The sequence below is a fragment of the Carettochelys insculpta genome, chromosome 3 (assembly GCF_033958435.1).
Source record: "Carettochelys insculpta isolate YL-2023 chromosome 3, ASM3395843v1, whole genome shotgun sequence".
Taxonomy (NCBI): Eukaryota; Metazoa; Chordata; order Testudines; family Carettochelyidae; genus Carettochelys; species Carettochelys insculpta.
The window spans coordinates 78,635,570-78,647,931 of record NC_134139.1 but is presented as its reverse complement, the minus strand read 5'-3'; positions in this window follow the sequence as shown (position 1 = coordinate 78,647,931).

The window sequence follows — 12,362 nt, the reverse complement described above, 5'->3', positions numbered from 1 at the left end:
TTTTACCAGAGTGTCACACTAATGGAGGTAAATAGATTTGCAAGCCAGCCGGTTACCCTGTGCCATGTATGTGCCTCCTTCATGCACTGGAATGACTGAAATATGTTCCTTTGCACACTGGCAAGATTCCTTTAGACAGGAATGATTTTCTAAGAGCCTTCTTTGATATGATTTCTTGGTCATGAGCCAACTGAGATAAAGATAACACAAAGATCCCCAAATTTTGCCTGTGTTTAGATAAGGGTTTTTAGCGACATAAGGTACATGCATGTGTCAAGAGTTAAGAACCTAACTTTGGGCACTTGTGTGAATGTTACCATTGTAATTTCCCGGGATTTGTGTGTGCTTATCTGTGGGCAGAATTTGACTCACTGGCCTTCTTATTGCTGTCAGTGAATTACAGCTGCTGCATGTCATGGTGGAAGTTTAATAATTGTATTGACATCTCAGTCTTTACACTGAGTTTTGTTGTTAGGTGCAGTATTATACATGTAGGCATTGCCCTGAAGTAGCCATGACAATATAGCATGTGCTGTTCTTAGATTGTCACCTTTTGTAGCTCAGTGCTATGGTCCTAGTCCTGTTCCTACTGAAGCTCATGGGAAGAATTGAGTTCACCCTCGATCACAGATTTAAATGTTGATTGAACTCTTGTGGGCACCATCATGATTCCTTACTGATCCAATTGATTTAGATGGAAGCAGGATTGTTCAGTAAGCTATCGTAGTACCTTCATTTTCAGGAAGCCAGGTTGTGCAGCTTCATTTATGCCTTTGGGGGAGCTTAGTTTATCTAGAAATTATTACAAAATTCAAATGCCTGTTTCCTTATATGGCCAGAGAGTTAAGTCCAGGGGCCAAATTGCAATGGTGTGTAAGTGGATATAGCAGCACAGTTTTCTGTGATGTTTCACTTGCTTTCACCAGGTGGGACTTTTAGTACTTGGTTTGCATTTCACTTGAGTGCTGATTCTGCTTCTGTGGAGAAAGCCATTAACAAAGCAGGGCTGGGAACTTTTACAAACCACTCCATAGACAGTTTGAATATACCAAGGGTTCAGTTGAAATGGTCAGATTTCACTGGGGAAAGCCCTCAGTCCATGCATATTTTATTCTTTTGTCAAAACTGACACTTCACTGTGTATTCAAAGTAATGTTTGAAGCCTGTGTGTTTAAGGTGCCTGTGTCATGCAGCAGATCAGACTAAATGATCATAACGGTTTCCTGTGATCGTAAACAATATACGTCTACCTCACTGGACAATCCCTGAAATCTCTCCTCTAATCCTTCAAGCGAGCCTCTGGCAGTCTCACTTGTTAATCACCCTTTTTGGTGATTGCATATTGCTAGTATTGATTGGCTGCTGAATATATCCTTGTCACTGAATCCCCACTGCCATGCTCTTTGAGACCAGCCATTGTACACTGCATAATCTGCTCTGGTTTGTTAGTACACAGCAGCATGTATGAATGTGGCTGAGGGCTCAGGTTCCAGATTCATGCTTCTGCCCAATAAGGCTGGTGTTAAGCCTACGTCCATGCCCTGTCTATGTATCATTAATACAGAGCTGTCAACTCACCTGCCTTTGGAGGCTGCGTAATAGGACACGGTTTCTGGGCACAGCTAGAGAAATCAATCCAGGGTACTTTTGGTTAAAGTCTGGGCCACTTACAGCCCCAGGCTGGGATTTCCTTCTCACTAAGGTGAATCCAACCAGCCACAACAGAACTTCTGCCAGCCCCCTGGCCAGCCAGAAGCCACACAAACAAACCCACAAACCTGTTTCAGCCAACACTGGACAGATTCTTCCGGACCCCAAAGAGTCCAGCCCCAGACCCTGATCAATATACACTTGAATCTTATCCAAAATAACACACTCACTACTCCTTTAGATCTAAATATCTAAAGATTTATTAATAATAATAAATTAATTAATAAAAAATAAAAAAAGAAAGAACAGGAGTAGAGAGAAGGATTGTTAAAGCAATACTTAACATACATCAATCTTAACTACTGATGCAGGCCAGCAGTGTTATTTGCTGATTCTCGAAAGTCGGTCTGGACATTCCGGGGCTGGGGGCTGCTCTGCTGATAGAAGAGATCTTCCAGAAAGACGTCTTTCAGAAGATCTATGTAGCGTAGATGTAATTTCTGAGTGGATGTAGATGTGAGCTTCCCCATCCCCGGTAGTGTAGCCATAGCTGACAGTGACAAAAAGGGTATTTCCATTGCGGGAGGCGCACCCATCCTGCTGAACAACAGAAGCTAGATCAATGGAAACATCTTCCTTTTGACCTAGCAGCATCTGTGCCAGAGGGAGATCAGAATAGCTATGTAGTTCAGGAATTTGGATTATTCACACCCTGAAAGCTGTAGCTATGTTGACGTAAATCGTAAGCTTAAACCCAACAGCACTGTGAATCCCAGAGCTCTACCACAGTTCTTTTCCCTGCTGTGGTTGTTATACTTCCTTTATTTAATCTTTTACATAATGCTTTGCACAGATATCAAGGAACTGGACCAAATGCTTCTCTCAGTGATGCTGTAACTCCTGGGTGACTCCAGTGAAGTAAAAACGTACAGTACACTAACAGCAGAATCTGGTTCAACATGTCTCTCCCTCCCCTGAGAGGTGGACTTTCTGCCAGGAATGCCACTTCCCTTTTCACGTTCTGAACTGTGAATTTGCATCCAGTTTTTCTCTCTCTCCCAAGGTGTGCTGAACATTTAACTCATACTACTTGTTAGTATTGACCTACGCTCCAAGGAGAGGAATCTGCACTCTCACAGGTTTCACATCAGTGTGTCTCCAGCTGTCATGCCTAAATTTACACCACGGAAAGGTCAGCATTAGGAAGAAGTGGGTCTGGCCCACGAAAGCTCATCACCTATTAAACTATTTTGTTTGTCTTTAAAGTGCTACAGGACTGCTGTTTTGTTTTGTTTTGTTAGGATACAGACTAACACAGCTACCTCTCTGTTATTATTATCCAAAGCAGCTTATTATTTATTACACATTCAAAATCAAAATAGTAGAGTAGGGTGAAATTTGCTGATTATCTTTTTCACAAAAAACACTGGAAACATTTTTAAACAGATTTCCAGTGAAAACTTATTTTTCTAAATGAAAATTTAAAAAAAAACTCCAAAATTTTGTTTCTTGAAATCTGGATAATGTTGATTTTACTTTACTGGAAAAAATCATTTTCAAATAGTTTTGTTCCAGAGGAAAAGTGAAAACATTCTCCCCAAATGAACATTCTCTGTGAAAAATTTTATTTTGTTTAAGAAGCAATTTTGGGGCACAGTTTTGATTATAATTTAGCCAAATCTGCAAAAAATAGCTTCCAGAAAGCATTTATTGCAGATGTGGAAACAGGCAATCGAGTTCCCATAGGGTGGTGTTGCAAATCTACATGATGCTCTTAATTGGCACTTGTTGTTGCAAGGGTGGGTGAGGGATAGAGCATTCCCCCAAGGAAAGGCTCACTTTGAACAGGAGCCCTGCCAGGGATGATTGATTGGCAGGTGGTTTAATTTAGAGTGTCTCCTGGCCAAATCCTACCCCAGAATAGTAACCCAGCAACCCTGACTAGATTTGATTACCTGTGGAAAGGGATGTTGATGTAGCGTCTCTCTGAGTGGACTCTGCACTATGTCCTGGGTGAAGAGTGAAGAATTTGGAATAACCCAAGCCCTCAAATGCTGCAGTTTGCATTTGGACAGGGGTTGGTTAACTAAACTCCCATGTAGTCAGACGGCTCCTTTTTGCTAAGCAGCTGAGAAGAACATGTCCATTGTATGGCACTGACAAGCAAACTTTTGAGACGTGTTTGTGCAAAAAGGGGACCAGCTAGCAAGTATGAAAAATGGGGTATGGGAGCAATGGCTGCGTATATGACATAGAGACCTGATTATTGGGACTGTGCCTATAAAATTGGGACAGCCAGTCACCCTAGCAGTGTGAGGTTCTTTAATTTTTAAGGGGGAAAAAAAGTGTCACGTTAACTGTAACAATACACAATAAATGCCACTCAGTGTAGGCTTTGGGGCAGGCGATGGAACAGCTATTAGTGCAGACAGCTGAGCTCCACTCTCCCAGTCAGAATCACAATCAGACATAGGAAGTGCACACCCAGTTTCACATAACTGTGCCCCAAAAAAGCATATGGTCAGATTCTGCTCTAAGTTACACCAGGGTCAATCGAGTAACCCCACTGAAGTTACTTGGGCTTCACACAATCTAACTGGGATGAGAATCCAGCTCTTTAGCATCTTGGGAGTGTTCTAGGCAGCTGTGGAATGAGCCAGCCCTTCAACCAAAAATCTCCTTAGATATAGAAAGCTGTACCCAGCCCAGCCCTCCCCTCTCTCTGAGCTATGGAGAGATTTGCAAAACCCCTCCAGCTCTAGCAGCTTATGTATTATTTGCTTCAGAGCAAATGAATCTTTAAAGCTGAGAAATCCCTCTGGTGAGGGGAAAAAAGGACGGACAGATTGTTGTGCAATGGAAAGAGACTGACAGACCTGTACCTACAGAAACATGCATTTATTTTGTGTCTAATGGGCTGGTTCTGGCTCAAGCATTCATAGGAGTTTTATCATTAAATTCAGTGGGATGGAGATGATATTCTTCCATACAGGGTAGCTCTACACTGCAGTAAAATACCAGCAGCTGGCCTGTGTCAGCTAGGGTGACCAGATAGCCATGTAAAACACTGTGATAGGAGCTGGAGGTTAATACGTAGAGCCCTGAGTGGATACAAAATTAGTATCTGCATCTGCATATGTAAAAAAGATTTGCGGACATCTGTATCCATATCTCTGGGTATGGATACTCCTGGATATAAAGTGGATAACCACAATTTTTGTGTCCGAATCCGCATCCATACCTATAAATTGAGCTGGGGCTAACTGAACCCACATCTGCTCTTGTAACAGGGCCTATATAAAACAAAGCTTCGAATATCAGGGCTGTCCCTATAAAACTGGGCCCTCTAATCACCCTAATGTCATTTGACTCAGGCTTGCAGGGCTCAGGCAGCAGAGCTTTCAAACAGCAGTGTAGACATTCAGGCTCTGATTGGCCAGGTTTTGAGGCCCAAGCCCAATGTCTCCAGTTTCAGCTCCCCACAAACTCAAGTCAGCTGATGTGGGCCAGGCAGGGGTGTTTTACTGCAGTGTAGCAATGCTCTGAGACTCTGGTTGCGGTTCTCAAAGGCACCCACGACCTGGTCTCCACAAAGGTTTTAAACCATTTTAACTGGTTCAGTTGGGTATGTAGTGTTTGGGGATTTTGTTTAAAAAAATGCACAATGCTCAAACCAAACAAGACACAGTTCTACCAATACAGCCTCTAGTATGGCCACTTATACCAACATAAAAGTGCCTTTCACTGGTACAACTGAGCAGACTGTTCCAGAAGAAGATTAATAAGAAGTGGATTACGCAGGAGAGGCAGACCCACAGAGAACGGGTAGATGATAGAGTAGATTGGTGTGGAGCTAGTCTACAGAAACTAAAGCCACTGCGCACTGGACAGGGAAAGATGGAAGGAAATAGTGAGAGAGGCATCAGACACCAATGGGTGCTGACCCTATGGTTGTTGGTGATGATGATGACTGTATCATATGTTCATCCTGCTTGGCATGACAGAGGTTACATAGCAGTCTTCTGACAAGTACCATGCTAAAACTGAACTATCTCCTAGGCACAGAATAAGTGCTTTTGTGTATGTCACAAATTATATGGGGGGGGGCGGTTCTTTAAGAATTCTAAGGAATAGAAAATTGTTTTAATTTCTTTCAGAAATTCTTTTAATAATTAATAAGAATAAATATGCTTTTCTTCCATAGCTTTCTGTTTAAGAATGTCAAAGCATTCTGAAGGAATGAAAATACTACCATCAAATCCAAGAGGGATTCTGCAGTTGAAATGTGGCATTTTTGTGAGCACAGTATTGAGCTCCTTAGCCAGGAACAATAAAGGTGCCCACGTGGGAATCCTGGGAACTGTTTGCAATCCTGCTTTTATCACAGAGTTCCTTTGACAACAAAGAAGTCGGGGAAGTGGCTTTCTGCGCCTCAGTGTTCCCATATACGGGGCTAATGCCTATCACACAGCAGGATTATGAGATTGAATTAACATTTGTGAAAGGTTTTGAGATCTTGGCAGTGATGTAGCTCTAGTCATGCAAAGTATTAAGATATATCTGCAGTAGAGAGAGGATATTGGCAGAACTGTCCTGGGGTAAGGCGGGGGTTGGTGGCAGTGTTCCTGGTTATATTTCATGCCCATGCGCGGAATGACTTCCATTGTGTTCACCAGTATGGAGGTGATCTGTCACATAGCAAAAGTCATTCTGCACATAGACAGTTAGGTGGTGGGGTGGCACGTAGAAGTCGAGGTGCAGGAGGAATATTGGGGTATATTTGTATGTTTATTTGCATGACTTGTGCTTTAAAATGGGGTTCAGGTAATTCAAAATGGAGTCTTAGGTGATCTAAAATAGATTCTGTCAATTTGGTAGGCTTTTACATCAGACTGATGGTTGGGTAACTGAACCTAACTGGTTTTTCCCGCCTCAGGTCCCTCAGAAGTCCATTTACCTCAGAATCTTCCCACCAAAAAAGACCTCGTGGTCTCAGGCTTTTCGTACCTTAGAGCCTTTATAAGGGCTCCACCAACATCAGCTAGTTGCTGTCCGCCCTAGTGGCAGTGTGCGTGCGGGTTCCTTCCATTCTCCATCTAAGGAACAACTCAGCAGTACCTGGGAGGAAGAGGGACACCATCTACTACTATCCAGACAAGTTCCTGTCCAGCTGGGGCTCCTCTTCCCTGGAGTTCCAGTGACATCACTGGACGTCTCAGTGATCCTCCACATGGTTTTTCAATTAAGCCCAGGGGTGCAGATTCTGGGCAATGCTGCCATTGCTGCCAGATCCTGCAAACAATGAGAAAGGGTCATGTATTCAGGGTATACTTACCATTAGTTTCCACCTTGTGAAGAAGTGGGTTGTGCGAGGATTTTCTTTTCTTCCCCCACCCTGGTTAGGTTGCATGCGTTTCCTGATACCCTGTAGTAACACCAGGTGGGTGCTTCAGTTGCCCTAAGCACAGCATCAGTGCATAGTGATAATAGGCATTTTGGTGTGACAACTTCTCACACATAGACAAGGGGGGCTCCTGCTCTTTGTAACAGAGGCCACCAGGTGACACCTTTCTTCCTTGGGAAAGAGGACAAAGGAGAGAGGAGGGGCCTGGCTAGTTTGAATTGGAACTGGGCGGTCTCGTCCAGGAGAGGGAGCGGAGGGAGGAAGAAGGGCCAGGACCTGGCTTGGGGATCCCTTCTGGACGCCCCCCCCAATGGATTGTACTCACTGCTTCTATTTCTGCGCTGACAAGTCTGTGCAATGCTGTGTCCCTGTCAACTAATCAACCTGTTCCACCTGCTGTATGAGAGTGACATCTGACTGCAGATGGGGGGTGCAGGGCCTGGTGACCTGCACACTCTGTGACCCACCTAACCAAGGGATTGTTTTATTCTGTTTGCTTCCACTGCTTGTTACTGGGGTTGACTAGTTGTGTTGGGTTTCCCCATCCCTACTCTGTAAATTACCCTTCAATAACACCAACTTATTTCTTGTCTGTGTTTTCTTACCATCACACAGAAGCATGGGAAGGGAATTTTCATCACTGGTGATAGACATGGATAGAGGGGCCAGATCGGGTTTTGACAGAGGGTAGTACTGATACTGTGATACCGAGCGGCCACGTTAACAGCATTTGTCTGTCCAAACCCCTTGGGCATTAGGGGGCTCAAGGCTGGAACAGAGTGCTGGAGTGAGGGCTCTGAATGGGGGTACAGTCTCTGGGGTACTGCCAGGAATGGGGGGTTCAGGGTGCAGGCTGCTTTGGGAAGGGAGGACCACACTCCCATACATCCTCTCTCACCGCAGTAGCTGGAAGCCAGGTGAGAGATGCCTCTCCATGGTCTGCACAGCTCCTGCAGGTACATTCGGGGGGGGGGCATCCGTCCCCCAGCTGGAGCAGGTCCAGGATCAGCTGCAGGGGGGCCAGGGAAGGGGCATCTATCCCATGGCAGATCTGGAGTAGCACCATGGCTGGGGGAGAGACATTCTCCTCCCAACCCAGCTTGGAGCCCTGCAAGTCCACAGATACCTGCTGGTAGCCAAATCTGTGAATGGATGCAGATATCCGGGCCTCATTTTTGCAGCTACACCTGTGGATGTGGATACACATTGTGTATCTAAAGCCCTGAAAACTTGCACATATCTGCTTTATGTCCATGGGGGTTGATGTAAAGTTCTGTAGGTCATTTCTGTGGATGCAGATGCTGATACAAATTTTGTATCCACACAGGGCTCTAGTAAGCTGTGGCTACTCTGAGCCTCTGTAGAGCTTGATAGGCCTCTGTGTGGCCATGGGGTCAGGGTTAGGGTCCCAGGTGCTGGCATGTTGTAGGTGAAGCAGGGCTGGATGATGGGGGTTCTCCAGGGAACTTGGCTTTTAGCACATCACCACTTTGGATGAAGCTTCTTGTGCCAGCTTCAATTATCCAACTTGCGCATTTTTTTCTGGTTGGTTTTACAATTTCTGATTCAGATGAATTTGTGCCACCCCTCCCTTCTCAGAGGCAGAGGGGGATTATTCATCATTCCCTGTTCATGTATCTTTACTTACACCTTCTAACACAATTTCTTACCTTGTCAGCCATGGCATTTTAAGCAGATTAGCAATTCTGTAGAAAAGAATTGGCAAAACCATGCTTATGTCAGCTGGGACTTGGTCTTACCTGTACTTCAAATCACTAAAATACTTTGAGAGAACTTCTATCATTAACCATTCATTATATTTCAATGCTATAAGTCAGTCTGTTATTCTATGCCACCCTCTATCTGCTAGAAAGGAGAGGAACAGTTAAGGAAAATGCAATGACTCAACACATCATCTTTAAAGATGGATTTTTAATTCAAAGTCCGCTTTTCTTTCTGAATCATTACAAAGAAACTTCACTCGCAATTTTTCTGTGAATATATTTTCAGGGGTGTCTCAATTTAGTGGCTGTTAATGGTACTCCAGCAAAGCTAAGGGCAAAAAGGGAAGAGTATGTATCATGAGTTATACTGCCAGGTAATAGGCACAACCTGAGTATGTGAAATGGTTGGTGTGGGAAAAAAAAGAGTTGTGATTTTAACCTAGATTTTAAACTTCTGCCTCTTTTCCTACTTTTTAGAAATTAAGTTTCAGATTTGTCTCTTTCTCTCTATTTTATACCACAGAAATGAAGTCTCAGCTAAGGCATCGTGCCAGTGCAAAAGAGGATGTAATGCAATGAAAAAGGAATAACCTACACATGAGGCTACAATATTTCCTAGAAGAGCTTGGTGTAAAATACTTTGAAGAAGAACTTAGGAGAGAAGAAACTGGAGTACAAGCATAAGCAGAAAGCCTCCTTCTTCTTTCAGTTACATCCCTTTTACACGTGCATGCTGTTGCATAGAGGCTTCCTGCATTGATGGGTGGTTTTTTTTTCCCCATTCAGATAGTTAATCTACCCTTCTAAAAGGCAGTGAGTTGATGGACAGAATTCTTATATTGACCTAGCCTTGATTGCATCAAGAGTTAGGCTGATCTTACTACAGCACATGGGGTGCAAAATTCCTCAGAGCCCTCAGCAACTTAGCCAGATGGATATAATTTTTAAGCATAGACCAGACTTTATGCTGGTAGATGTGAGAGCAGGATCAGGCACTGAGGTTGGCTTTTGTTTGAGGTTTTTTCACATCATGGCTTATATCTCAACAGCAGGATGGTAAATCCGTTCAGACTAATTTTGGAGAAATCACCCAATCTGAAATGGCGTTAACACGTGCATGGTGCTTATATGGCTTGTGTAATGACAAGCCATTGCTTGGAATTGCTAGCTGAATGTTTAAAGTGAACATCTGATAAGTTGCTCCCTGGCAGTTTGATTTGTGAGTCACATTGCATAGTCCCCAAACCATGCCCCTCTCTATTTATAAATTCATGCCTTGCTATATCTGACCTGTTAAATAAGCATTCCAAATTGTGGCTGGGATCCTGTAGTATATTATAGGAGCTAGGGAATAATTTAGAAGCTTAAGCATAATTCTAAAAGAAAACAGCAAATTTGTGCAAAGATTCCTCCCTCCAAGCTGTGTTTTGTTAATGTCAGAGTGCAAATTGCTGGTGTTTTAGGAGAATGAGGGTGAAATTGAGGATAATCTAGAAAAGTTTATAAACTTATAAAGTCAATGGGACTTGAAGCAAAGTTGCCCCTACACCGTACCCCTGAGGGGCTATGTATGCCTTTGCAACTGGTGTGCTTCAGTTTCCTGTGCTCTGTGGTCTGTTTCAGTTATTGGCATGACCTGCCCCTTCAGCCAAGTCACGTCACAGAATCCAGCCCTCTGCATGGCCTCACCGCCCCTCACTTTAAGTCTGACAGAAAGAGCAAAACAAATTTTCAGCCCCACTGGTAGCCCCCTTGTTTGCAGGCTAGTCCCAGCTTCAGGCTGTTCCAGTACAAGTCTCAAATCCTGGGGCTGTCACGCTCTTGTTCTCTTCCTCAGGTCCTGATCAGCCCCTCTTTACAGTCAGGCTTCAGCTCTGCGCTCGGTCTCCCAAGTTTCTCTCAGTCTCCAGCTCAGGCAGAGGTGAGGGTGAGGATGGGCCTGGGCCATGTCGCCTCCTCTAGAAGCCCTTTGTGCCTTCACTCCCTAGCTGGATTTGATCTCCACTATGCCTAAGACCTATACAGATGCAGTTTGGTAGGTCAGCTGGCTTCTTAGGCCACTTAATCCCTTTGTCTTTTGTATGGCAGAGTTACACACCTCATCCCAGGACCTCCGTCCATGCGGCAAGTTAAGGGTCTGAAGCTCTAAAAAGCTGGCTGGTGCAGAGGAGCACCGTCTCCAAGGGAGCTCTCCAGCTTTGTCGGAAAAAAGGGACATTCTCTCCTTTGCTACCATCTGTTGAGCTGATCTGAATTCCATGTGGGGACTTGTCTGAGATTGGACATGGGCCAGGTCTACACTGCATACCAGCCCCATCAACCTAATCTATGCAGCTTCATCTAGCTGAAGTTGACGTACTTACCGCGGTGTCTTCCACATGGAGACGGCAGCATGGGCAGCTTTCCGATAGGCTCCAGATACTCTTCTTGTCCTGGTGGAGTATCAGAGTTGATGGGAGAGTGTTCAGCCATCGATTTATTGGGTCTAAGCAAATGCAATAAATTGACCGTTGGTGAATCAATCACTGCAGCTTTAATCCACTGTCTAGTGTAGGCAAGCCCTTGGAATGAAAAGTACCTGTTCCATTTCCACCCACTAAAATTAGATAGGTTAGACAATGCACTTCTACCTCAATTTCCCCTTTACTGCTAGGGGAACATCTGCCTTTTGATAGACTATTCTCCACAAACTCATTTGGCTGCTCCTTCTCATTTCTACAGGGATAGTAGATGTTTTCCTTTTAATCCCATCCTGACAATCTTAGTCCACCTGCAGAATTCCATTTTGGTGCAGTCCTGTTCTATATGACCTGGTGTTCTGTATCGATAGCACACTGTTCCCTGCTCCCCTGAGAGAGTTCCTTTCATCTCCTCCCTTTGTTTGTAGGACAGTGGCTTTCAAAGTTTTGGTATTGGTGACCCTTTCATACAGCAGGTGTTTGGGGCAAATCTTGGACAAGACCCCTCTTGTGATGGGACACATGCCCCCCGTCCTTGGTTTCCCCACACACAGTTCACACTCTCATTTAGTGTTCAGATGCTGTATAATTTTATTAAATACCCTACAGCCACATCTGTACAGAGCAACACAACAGTCTTAATCCCTTTGACCTGCAGTCACTAGTCATCATGGCTCTGGGATGCAAAGATACTGTCTTCCTTGGAATCTCCTCCCCTCTAATCTAATCTAATCTAATCTAGATCATCTTTCCCCCAGCACTTCCTTTCTACCTCTCATGCAGCTTGTCAGCTGGTGGGCCACTTTATTTCTTAATTTACCCAGCCTCCTTGTCAGCAGAAAATTCTTCCCATTTTCTCAGTCAACTATTGCTGGGGAAACTAATTGAGGCAATAGCAATCAGCATGCCAACCAAGCCACCAGACCTCAGCACCTTGTCACACTTCTGCACCCCCTCCCTTCCTTTATCTTCTTGTTGGTCAAACGTCACCCCCCACAACAAAACCTTACCCAATAAATCATGGCATTAATACATGCTTCTTTTCAACCTCTCATTCCTTCTCCTCTACTGACGTGTTCTGTCCCTGTCCTCTACCTTGTATCCACCTTATCTATTTAGACTGTA